The following is a 12,361-nucleotide window of genomic DNA, read 5'->3' as shown; positions in this document are numbered from 1 at the left end:
GGTGGGATATGTGTCGGTGCAGGCTCGATGGGCCGAAATGGCCTCTATCTGCACTGTGGGGTTTCTGTGATTTCTGTGAGATGCAACACATGCCCTTTTACCTCCTTCCCTTCCCACTGTCCAGGGCCCCAAACACCCCTTCCAGGTGAAACAGCGATTTACTTGTACTTCTTGCAATTTAGTATACTGTATTCGCTGCTCACGATGCGGTCTCCTCTACATTGGGGAGACCAAACGCAGATTGGGCGACCGCTTTGCGGAACACCTCCGTTCAGTCCGTAAGGGTAACCCTGAGCTTCCGGTCACCTGTCACTTTAATTCTCCGCTTCACTCCCACTCTGACCCCTCTGTCCTCGGCCTATTACACTGTTCCAATGAAGCTCAACGTAAGCTCGAGGAACAGCACCTCATCTTCCGATTAGGCACTTTACAGTCTTCTGGACTCAACATCGAGTTCAACAATTTCAGATAATAATCCCTGCCCCCATTTTTCATGCTGTATGATTTTGCCATTCCCATTTGCAACATTTTATCTTTCCTGCCTCTTACATAAGCACAGTATGTTCTTTCAATTCCTTCCTCCCCTCCTAACGCCCGCCCCCCCCCTGTCTCTGCACCTGCTTAATATCTGTTACATCTCCAGCTTTTTCCAGTTCTGATGAAGGGTCCCAGACCTGAAACGTTAACTCTGTTTCTCTCTCCACGGATGCTGCCTGGCCTGCTGAGTATTTCCAGCATTTTCTGTTGTTATTTTAGATTTCCAGCATCCGCAGTATTTTATTATATTTATGGCCCCTAGTTCTGGTCTCCCCCACAAGTGGAAACATCTTCTCTACGTCTACCCTATCAAACCCCATCATAATTATAAAGACCCCCATTAGGTCACCCCTCATCCTTCTCTTTTCCAGAGAAAAGAGCCCCAGCCTGTTCAGTCTTTCCTGATAGTTGTAACTTCTCAGTTCTGCTACAGGAAACTCTCGATTTACCGGCACCTAAATAACCGGAAATCTCGGTTAACCGGCAAAATTCAGGAGTAGGTTCAGGTAAGTTTTACTTCGTATTGTATTTGCCTTCCTCCATCTGTTGCTGTGCAAGGGTGTGGCTGCAGCTGTTGCTAAGCTACAGAGACGCTTGAAACTTGTGGCCATTGTTCTACAGTTGACAGGGTTTGTTGCTTTATACGGAGCTCTCAGCTCTCCGTATCTTTTACTATAGCGTTTGGTTATCTGGAATTTTTGATGAACCGGCACCACGTCGGTCCCGTCCGTGCCGGATAAAAAAAAGTTTCCTGTACAATTCTTTTTTGCACCATCTCCAGTGCCTCTATATCCTTTTTGTAATATGAAGAACACAGAACTGTGCACAGTGCTCCACAAGTATGGTCTAACCAAGTTTCTAAACAAGTTCAACATAACTCCTCTGCTTTTCAATTCCATTCCTCTAGACTTCAATTCTGTTCCGCTAGAAGGGCTGTCTGGGCGAAATACGCAGCCATACATCACCTTCAGGGCAGAAGGGCAAAAATTGGAGAGTGTCGATTGGTTAAAACCTTAAGAATATTCGTGCTTCAAAGTATTTCAATTGAGTAAATTATGTTGTACGACAGAGACCCAGATCTTTAAAGGTTGGGGTGCAGGTAGCAAAGGCCATAAAAATGGGAAATGTTACTTGGGGCTTTAAACACAGCAGTGTACATGAAGAAAGGCCACCCTTTAAAGATCTGTGAAGCACCATGGGATGTTTTTGCCCAACATTAAAGGCGCTATATAAATGCAAGTTGTTGTTGCTGGGGGGACATCTGCAGAGCTGTGGGGAAAGAGCAGGGGAGTGGGACTTTTGGGACAGGCCTTTCAAAGAGCCGGCGCAGGCACGATGGGCTGAATGGCCGCTGTATGATTCGATGATTGCTGTCGAGACAGCTGAAGGCTGTGCCACCGATGGTGGAGAGGGAGGGAGAGAGAGAGGGGTAAGGATGCACCAGAGGCCAAGAGTCTGAAGAGCAGAGGCCGGCGGCTGCAACATAGGGCGTGAGGAAGTTGCTGAAGCACGCTGGGGGTCAAGTCATGGAGAAATTTGTCAACGAGAATAAGAATTGTGAATTCAAGGTAGCGGAGGCCAAGGAGCCAGTGAGAACAGGGCTGATACAGCGGAGGGCAAGACAGGATGTGGGCGGCAGAGGTTTGAACGAGGAGCTGAAGTTTGCACAGGGTGGTATTTAGGAGGTTGGAGAATTCAAGGTTGGAAGTAACAAGTGTGGATAAGAGTTTCATTGTTAGCGGGACTGAGGTGAGGGTAGAGGTGGGAACGAGTGATGGATAGGGGAGTGAGGGATGGGGGAACACTGGCTGGCTAAAAGGGTTCCCACAGGCTGCTACCATCCTAATGTCCCTGTTGCCTGGATGTGTGGTAACACAGGCTACCTCAGTGACATTCCCTGGCTGGTACAACTCCGCACGGGGTTCATACAGCTCTGTCAAGGTTCACATCACCTCCAACAGCAGTCCTACACCTTTGGGAGAATCTAGCGTGAGGTACGGTAGCTTAGTGGTTATGTTACTGGACTAGTGATCCAGAGGCCTGGACTAATAATCCTGGAGACACGAGTTCAAATCCCACCACGGCAGCTGGGGAATTTAAATTCAGATCATTAAATAAATCTGGAATAAAAAGCTAGTATCACCATCACTGACCATGAAACTATCAGATTGTTGTAAAAACCCATCTGGTTCACTAATGTCCTTTAGGGAAGGAAATCTGCCGCCCTTACCCGGTCTGGCCGATATGTGACTCCAGACCCACACCAATGTGGTTGACTCTTAACTGCCCTCTGAAATGGCCGAGCAAGCCACTCAGTTGTATCAAAAACCGCTAGGAAAACTAGAACCAACACAGACTGCAGCGGCTCACCACCACCTTCTCAAGGGCAACTAGGGATGGGCAATAATGCTGGGCCTTGCCATCGACGCCCACATCCCATGAATGAATTTTTTAAAAAGCGACTTCCTGCATTACTTACATAACCACAACTGTGTAGGTGTATTCAAAATAGTTTTCTTGTCAACGGTTTAACATTTGAATGGTAATTGGAATAGACAAAAGATGAGCAAGGACTTAAACTGTGGCCCATGCTGTACAGATAGAAATATACAATGGAAGACCTACATAACTCCCACATGCCCGGAACATTAATGAACAACCTGTAACATTAGCGCAAGACACTTTACCGCAGCTCATTCCAGGTACGCAGCTCGGAGTGACACAGAAGTCACTTCGCGAAATTCAACAGCCCACCACTCGACAGATCGACAGCTCTCACTTCTACTTCAAAATGCAACATTTTATAAAACATTTATATACTTAAACTGTCATTTTCTTTGTCGAAGAATTCGTAAAGGAAAAAAAACTGTCTCGCAAACCTTTCAGTTCTGAACTCCTCCTACAGAGAAATCTGCAGTCCGCAGAATCCACTAAATGAAGTAAGGCCCCCTGACAGGAAACGACAAGGACAGCGCAGGCTGACACGACACGGTGCGGTTTTCCTCTTCAGACAGTAGTTTTCTTTTAGTGGCGTCTGTGCACTACTGAATTCCTCCTTGCAGATACCATCAGCTTTAGCTTCAGAAGCAAGACGTTTTTTCCTTAAAAGATTACTGACCGTCAGAAGCTGATGGGCAGGAGAGCGAGAGACTCCTCCTCTGTACAACAACAACAACAGCAACAACTTGCATTTATACAGCACCTTGAACGTCCCAAGGCGCCTCACACAGGAGCGATTGTCACCGAGCCACACATTAGGCCAGGTGGCTTGGTCAAAGAGGCAGGCTTTAAGGAGGATCTTAAAGGGGGAGAGAGAGGGTAGAGAGGTTTAGGGAAGGAACTTCAGAGCTTAGGGCCTAGGCCAAGGGTTCAAAAATATGGCAACCAAACAGTATTTGCAAGGGTAAAACCAGCAGAGGCTCCAAGTAGATTATCTGTAGTTGCTTTTAAAAAAAAAATCACGAGTACACCATTACCAAATCAGCGAAAACATTCTAAATGGCGCCTCAGTCCCCCATGTCCTAAACTCCCCCTCCCTTTCCTGAAAGGCTATAATTAACTCCAAGATACAGTTCCATGGGTCCAGCAAACACAGGAACATAGGAACAGGAATAGGCCATTCTGCCCCTCGGGCCTGCTCCTCCATTCAATTGGATCATGGTTGATCTTTACCTCAACTCCATTTGCCCGGCAATGCTGCATATCACTCAGTACCCTTACCCTAACAAAAATCTTATGTTTCAGTTTTGCATTTTTCAATTGACCCCCCCCAGCCTCAACAGCTTTTGGGGGGAGAGAGTTTCAGATTTCCACTACCCTTTGTGTGAAGAAGTGCTTCCTGACATCACCCCTGAACAGCCTAGCTCTAATTTTAAGGTTATTTCCCCTTGTTAGAATCATAGAATGGTTACAGCACAGAAGGAGGCCATTTGGCCCGTCGAGCCCGTGCCAGCTCTCTGCAAGAGCGCTTCAGCTAGTCTGACTCCCCCGCCCTTTCCCCATAACCTTGCAAATTTTTTTCCTTCAGGTGCTTATCCAACTCCCTTTTGAAAGCCACGATTGAGTCTGCGTCCACCACCCTTTCAGGCAGTGCATTCCAGATCCTAACCACTCGCTGCGTTAAAAAGTTTTTTCTTACGTCGCCTTTGGTTCTTTTGCCAATCACCTTAAATCTGTGTCCTCTGGTTCTCGTCCCTTCCGCCAGTGGGAACAGTTTCTCTCTACCTACTCTGTCTAGACCCCTCATGATTTTGAACACCTCTATCAAATCTCCTCTCAACCTTCTCTGCTCCAAGGAGAACAACCCCAGCTTCTCCAGTCTATCCCCCACCAAAAGGAAATAGTTTCTCTCTATCTACCCTGTCCACTCGTTTAATCATCTTAAACCCTCCGGTGTCTCACCAACGCGGTCCTCCTTCTTGTTTGGGCCTAGATAGTGAGTGCCAGCAGGCTATTCAACCAAGCTGAGCCCACTCCTGCCCTCACCAAACATCCACAAAAATACATTTTCCAGCTGAACTCACTCGATGAGAGACAGGGATCCTAGCTGCTACTTCTCCCCCATTTTGAAGCCGCACCTTTTTTGGTGCAGTTTCTGAGAGGACAGAAGGCGCTAGAAGCCATTTCGCTAGCACTGCCTCCCCCCACCCACCTCCGCCACCACTTGTGGGACTAATAGCAGACGTTTTTTGGGTGGGCACATGCAATTTGTACGGTAATGGGAAGACATCATCGCGCCATTAGCACCTTAGCAACACCGTGCATCAGGAACACCATTGCTTCTCCCTGGCTTCGAACGTTGCTAAGGGAGGGGGGAAGGAACTCTAAAATATCCTTTTGTCGTCACGAGGAAACGGTCAAAACCTTGCCTAAGAAAGCCACAAGTTCAGGGGGTCTACTGAGACCTACGCCCTAACTTGGGCCTCCGCACCAGGCTCGATGTTCTCCTGTTTTAGGATGTCAACGTCAACCCAGAGATGCCTTAATAATGAATCCAGGGAAGTCTGCATTCTATCCACCTGCATTGTATCTCATTTAAATTCTTATTTTTTAAAATAATAAATAACCTTCTCTCGGCACCACAGTCTATTCCTCTTAATTCTGTTGCTTAATTCGAACTGTTCATTTGAATTATTTTCAGCAAAACAAAAAATGCCTCCTATGCGGTTTTATTTACATTGCTCAATTTGGACGGCCGGCTAATTCAAATTAGGAGTGAATTGCGTACGTTCTTTTAAAATCCAAAGTACAGCCGTCACAGTGGCCAGCAGACTGCTCTATTCAGCCTTTTGACCGGATGTTTTCCGAGTTATTATCTCTGAGCGACAAATCTAGGTCCATCTGATCCCATGACCTAAGCATTTGATCTTCATCCAGCAGGTTACACAGTATCACAGGCTCTGCGCCACCATCTGTCGTTTCAAATGGCTGAAGCTTTATTGCTATCCTTGGCATCACGTGACTTTGTTCAGCAGTCTCCCAGCAACCGCAGAGCCTCAACTTCACCGAGTAATCCTGCCCTCGGGGCCTTCTCTTGAATATTGACAACAGCAATTGAGGCACGTGTGTGTTTTTTTTAATAGCAAAACCATATGTAAGGTCTGGTTTGAACCAGCAGTTCCCTGACTCTGGCCTCCTCATCTCCCGACTGCCCCGTTCTGGCCCCTAACAAAGACAAGGAGGCTGGAATTTAAAAAAAAAAATTCTTGGCAGTGCGAGTTCAGTGCCTTACTGGAACGATCACAGAAATCCCATTAACTATTTCAGCTCTCATCTGTCCGGCACTGTGTGTCAGCGGTGACTCAGTAACGGGTGACCTGCCCCTCGGCTACGAAACCACACTGGAGGCACAGTGGGCAACTCTCGTTTCCTGGGACAACCTTTAGCCGTGGTTCCGGTGTAACGGTGACCTCATGATGCAACCAGCAAGCTGGAATGCTGTTCCAATTTAATGAGAAACAGGACTTCTCAATTTGAGTACGTCTGCTGTTAGTGCTTCCTGTCCTGGAATTTGAACAGAGCAGCAGGACTAGGAAGGCCACTGTGGAATTTACAAATGATGTGGAGGAACCGCATTAACTGGTGAAGACACAAATCGCAGACTATACTAAACATGAAAGACTGGGCGCCAAAGAAGGAGATGCTGATAGACAACGTTCCCATTAAGTTGCTCGGCTGTGCAGCGGTCTGGAGATCCTGCACGGGTGGTCACTGGAAAAACCGCACTTGCGCGGAAATTTGAATGGACTGTGACATGAATCAGTCATTCATGAAAGAAAGGCTTAGGAAATAATATTGAGTGGCCTATGGGTGGCGCTGTCCAGGGAGAGTATAAATACTCGGGCACGGGCCCAGCTTGCGCAGGACATTCTTAACAGGAACTAGTGAAGGACGCAACTAGACCTCCATGTTGTAAAACAGTTGATTAAAGCTTTGTTTAACGCTTAGACCAAGTGCCTAGTAGTTTTCTTACGTCAGACTGCAAAGCCCGTTAAAAGGACAGCGCACCCAAAGAAAATTAGAGGAAACATGGCTGATAGGGTGAGATGAAGTAGGGTGGGTGGAGGCTCATGTGGAGCATAAACACCAGCATTGACCTGTTGGGCCAACTGGCCTATTTCTGTGCTGTAAATTCTCCGTAAAGAACAAATGTGGCATCTAAAGAGGAAACGGCATTGTTTGGCTTGCTTCATTACCTTCAATGGATACTCAAAACCTCTCAGCGCTGCCCACGGAGGAGCCAAGCTCACCAGGATACCCACAGCCAAGATCAAGGCATATTGTGGGAGGGAAGAGATGGGTAGGTCATACAGGGACGAAGTGGTCAACAACTGGTACTGCAGGAAATAGGGTCTCCACGGGGTAGAAAGTCGTCTTGGGCAGTAGGGCAAAACGGGCGGGATCGCATTGGCCGTCTGTTATGCGCCCCGTCCGATTGTCAGTTCCACTGACTTCAATGGAGCCAAGTATCAGGCGGGGCGTACAACAGGCAGCCTATCCGATACCGCCTGTTTTTCTCCACTGCCCAAGATGAATTTCTACCCACATGACTCTTGCAAACTGCGTAACATGAAGTCAGAGAGCAGCGGGGCACTGGTGCACCTCACGCAGCGAGTTCCTTATCTCGGCTGCGCTGCTGTGGAGAGTCGGTGAGGCGCCACCAATCTGTACCGAGTTAGCGATCACGGCTGGAGCGCGGGAGGAGGGCGACAAATATCCTCCCTCATCCAGGAGCACCATGACGTAATAAAACTCACTACGCACTTGGTTTGAGTATAAAGCAAGGCTTTAATCAACTTGTTTCAGAACATGGAGGTCTAGTTGTACTTCACTAGTTCCTTGTCTTACAAAATGTCCCTGACAAGCTGGGCCCACGCCCGAGTATTTATACTCCTTGGACGGCGCCACCAGCTGGCCGTCCAGCATTATTTCACGAGTAGTTTCTTGATGAATGATGAGATTTATAACACACCGTATAAGCTAGTGTCACACCGAGCAAGGCTTTTACTGGGCCTTCGGTGGACCCGACAAAAATGACCATTTTATTCCAGGTATAACCATTAACATGCTGATGACATCATCACGTCACTGCACATCTATTTCAAAGAACTGATAGTGAAATTCCGATCATCATATCAGAACAACAGCGCCTCTTTACAACAACTTGCATTTATCTAGCGCCTTTACCAGAATACAAACGTCCCGGGGTGCTTCACAGGCAAACATCTGGCACCGAGCCACATATTAGGACAGGTGACCAAAAGCTTGGCCAACGAGCTAGGTTTTAAAAGAGGAAAGAGCGACTTAAAGGAGGAAAGAGAGGTAGAGAGGCGGAGAGTTTTAGGGAGGGAATTCCAGAGCTTATGACCTAGGCAACAGAAGGCATGGCCACCAATGGTGGAACGATTGAAATCGGGGATGCGCATGAGGCCAGAAATGGAGGTGGGCAGAGATCTGGGGGAGGGGGGTTGGAGGAGGTTACAGAGATAGGGAGGGGCGAGGCTATGGAGGTATTTGAAAACAATGAGAATTTTAAAAGCAACGTGTTGCCGGACCAGGAGCCAATGTAGGCCAGCGAGCAGAGGGGGTGATGGGTGAACGGGACGTTGCGAGTTAGAATACGGGGCAGCCGAGTTTTGGATGAGCTCAGGTTTGTGGAGGGTAGAAAGTGGGAGGCTGTCTGGGAGAGCGTTGGAATAGTCTGCAATGGAGTCCCAAAAGTAGCCATTCATATTTTTAAATCTCCAATTTTCTTCTTGACTTTCCTTAACTCAGGAACACTGAGGCACAATGTGTGGCCTTCCACTGGTGCCCCGGCCGAGATCAATATGAAGCGTGAGTTTGCAAATTCAGGATCGCTCTCAGAGCAATGCAGTCTGGGCTAACTCTGTTCAAATTCACAAGATGTACCAGACTAAAACCGTCCTTATATTGCTCCTGGTCTGCCCCATCCTGATGTGTATGTCTCATAGAAACATAGAAGATAGGAGCAGGAGTAGGCCATTCGGCCCCTCGAGCCTGCTCCGCCATTCAATGAGATCATGGCTGATCATCCAAACTCAATACCCTGTCCCTGCCTTCTCCCCATGTCCCTTGATCCCTTTAGCCTTCAGAAATATATCTAACTCCTTCTTGAATATATTTAATGAATTGGCCTCAACTGCCTTCTGTGGTAGAGAATTCCACAGGTTCACCACTCTCTGGGTGAAGAAATTCCTCCTCATCTCTGTCCTAAATGGCTTACCCCTTATCCTTCGACTGTGACCCCTGGTTCGGGACTCCCCCGCCATCGGGAACATCCTTCCTGCATCTAGTCTGTCTAGTCCTGTTAGAATTTTATAAGTTTCAATGAGATCCCCTCTCTTTTGTCTAAACTCCAGTGAGTATAAGCCCAATCGACCCAATCTCTCCTCCTACGTCATTCCTGCCATCCCAGGTATCAGTCTGGTGAATCTTCGCTGCACCCCCTCCATGGCAAGAACATCCTTCCTCAAATAGGGTGACCAAAACTGCACACAATACTCAAGGTGTGGTCTCACCAAGGCCCTGTACAACTGCAGCAAGACATCCTTGTTCCTGTACTCGATCCCTCTCTCTACGAAGGCCAACATACCATTTGCCTTCTTAACCGCCTGCTGCACCTGCATGCTTACCTTCTCGCACTGCACGCGGCAACACCAAAGTAACCTTGCCAGATTGGCGGAGGCCAGCAATCTGGAAACCTGCTTTTCAACTTATACAATCATACAGTATAGGAGGAGGCCATTCGGCCCATCGTGCCTGTGCCGGCTCTTTGAAAAAAGCTATTCAATTCGTCCCACACCCCTGTTCTTTCCCTATAGCCCTTCAAATGTTTCCCCTTCAAGTATCTATCCAATTCCCTTCTGATAGTCACTATTAAATCTGCTTCCACCCTCAGGCAGTGCGTTCCTGATCATAACAACTGTGCGTAAAAAAAATTCCCCTCTGGTTCTTTTGCCAATTATCTTAAATGCGTGTCCTCTGGTTCCGAATCTATTAAATCGCCCCTTAACCTTCTCTGCTCTAAGGAGAACAATCCCAACCTCCAGAATTTGTATAGTGCCATACCACATCCTCACAGTCGAATGAATTATTTTTGAGGTGCCGTCACAGTTATTAGGTTGACAAGCACAGCTGTGACCAACTTGAATGGTCAGCTAAAGCTGTTTCTGGTGGTGACCCCCAGCTACCGGTCGCCTGTCACTTTAATTCTCCGCTCCACTCCCACTCTGACCTCTCCGTTCTCGGCCTCTTGTATTGTTCCAGTGAAGCTCAACGTAAGCTCGAGGAACAGCACCTCATCTTTCGATTAGGCACTTTACAGCCTTCTGGACTCAATATCGAGTTCAACAATTTCAGACCAAAACCTTGGCCCCTATCATTTTTTTCCATTTTGTTTTTTTCTCTCTCACATGGCAGCTGTCAATCATTCTGCCATTGCCATTTACACTTCATCTAGAGCCATCTTTTGTTTCTTAACTTGTCCCATTACCATCTCCCTTTGCCTCGCACCATCATCCCTTGGGTCTCTTAATCTCTCCTGCCTTCCATCCTATCACAGACCTTCCTCTTTGTTCTTTCCTCCCCTCTCCCCACCCCTACACTTGCTTAAAAATCTGTTCCATCTCCAGCTTTTTCCAGTTCTGACGAAGGGTCATCGACCTGAAACGTTAACTCTGTTTCTCTCTCCACAGGTGCTGCCTGACCGGCTGAGTATTTCCAGCATTTTCTGTTTTTATTTCAGATTTCCAGCATCCGCCGTATTTTGCTTCTGTTTCTGGTGGTGTTGGTTGAGGGAGGAATGTTGGTCAAGGCACCAGGAGAACTTCAGGCTTTTCTTCATAAACACAGCACCTCAGACACTGCGGCACTCCCTCAGTGCCATAGTGAAATGTTAACCTAGGTTGTGCGCTCAAGTCGGCGAGTGGGGCTTCCTGACTCAGAAGCAAGAGTACTACCATTGAGCCAAACATTCAGTGAATACCTGTCCCAAAGCTCACCCCTGTACAGGCCTGTAAAATGGTGTCCACTGTTAAGCTATTCGCTATTTTTTTTTCTTTTTGAGTGTGCAAAATAAAAAAGTCTTGCATTTATATAGCGCCTTTCACAACCAACGGACATCCCAAAGCGCTTAACAGCCAATGAAGTACTTTTTGAAGTGTAGTCACTGTTGCGATGTGGGAAACGTGGCACTCAATTTGCGCACAGCAAGCTCCTGCAAACAGCAATGTGATAATGACCAGATAATCTGTTTTTAGTGAGGTCAATTGAGGGATAAATATTGGCCCCAGGACACCGGGGAGAACTCCCCTGCTCTTCTTCGTAATTGTGCCATGGGATCTTTTACGTCCACCTGAGCAGACAAGGCCTCGGTTTAACGTCTCATTAAATGGCAGAGAACTGATAGTGAAATTCCAATCATCGTATCAGGATAACAGTACTGACGGCACCTCCGACAGTGCAGCACTCCCTCAGCACTGCACTGGGAGTGTCAGCCTAGATTTTCGTGCTCAAGTCTCTGGAATCATAGAATGATCCAGCACAGAAGGAGACCATTCGGCCCATCGTGCCTGTGCCGGCTCTCTGAAAGAGCTCTCCAGTTAGTCCCACTCCCCCCTGCTCTTTCCCCGTAGCCCTGCAAATTTTTCCCCTTCAAGTATTTATCCAGTTCTCTTTTGAAAGTTGCTATTGAATCTGCTTCCACCGCCCTTTCAGGCAGCGCGTTCCAGATCACAACCACTCGCTGCGTGAAAAATGTTTCCTCATGTCGCCTCTGGTTCTTTTGCCAATCACCTTAAATCCGTGTCCTCTGGTTACTGACCCTGAGCTTTAAGTCACTTTAATTCTCCGCTCCACTCCCGCTCTGACCTCTCCATCCTCGGCCTCCTACACTGTTCCAAGGAAGCTCGAGGAACTGCACCTCATCTTTCGATCAGGTACTTTACAGCCTTCCGGACTCAACATCGAGTTCAACAATTTCAGATCATAATCTCTGCCCCCATTTTATTCGGGCAGCAGATGCTGGCAATGATAATGATGTCGCCATTTTCAGCTCCTCTAGACCCATCTTTTGTTTCTTTACTTGTCCCATTACTATCTCCTTTTGCTTCGCACCATCATCCCGTTTGTCATTTAATCTCTCCTGCCTTCCAGCCTATCACAGTCCTTCCCTTTTGTTCTTTCCTCCCCTCCCCGCCCTTTCCCCGCCCCCGCACTTGCTTAAAATCTGTTACATCTCTAACTTTTTCCAGTTCTGACGAAGGGTCTCCGACCTGAAACGTTAACTCAGTTTCTCTCTCCACAG

General features: G+C 47.6%; 1 protein-coding gene across 14 annotated transcripts in view; it reads right to left on the bottom strand.

The window, feature by feature from the left end:
* Window positions 1–12,361, bottom strand: part of zmiz1a (zinc finger, MIZ-type containing 1a) — a 527,531-nt gene that overhangs the window by 141,792 nt on the left and 373,378 nt on the right. Inside the window, exon 1 of one of the 14 annotated variants that reach the window (XM_085970559.1) lies at window positions 3,417–3,471. The exons of the other annotated variants lie outside the window; for them this stretch is intronic. The gene's annotated coding sequence lies outside the window, so the exon portion shown is untranslated. Of the gene's footprint in view, window positions 1–3,416; window positions 3,472–12,361 lie in introns of those variants that run through there. 14 annotated transcript variants of the gene reach the window in all.

The sequence above is a fragment of the Somniosus microcephalus genome, chromosome 29 (assembly GCF_052327205.1).
Source record: "Somniosus microcephalus isolate GS21.2 chromosome 29, FLI_Smic_1.0, whole genome shotgun sequence".
Lineage (NCBI taxonomy): Eukaryota > Metazoa > Chordata > Chondrichthyes > Squaliformes > Somniosidae > Somniosus > Somniosus microcephalus.
Note: the sequence above shows the minus strand (reverse complement) of the source record. Positions and strands in the feature narration are given on the sequence as shown.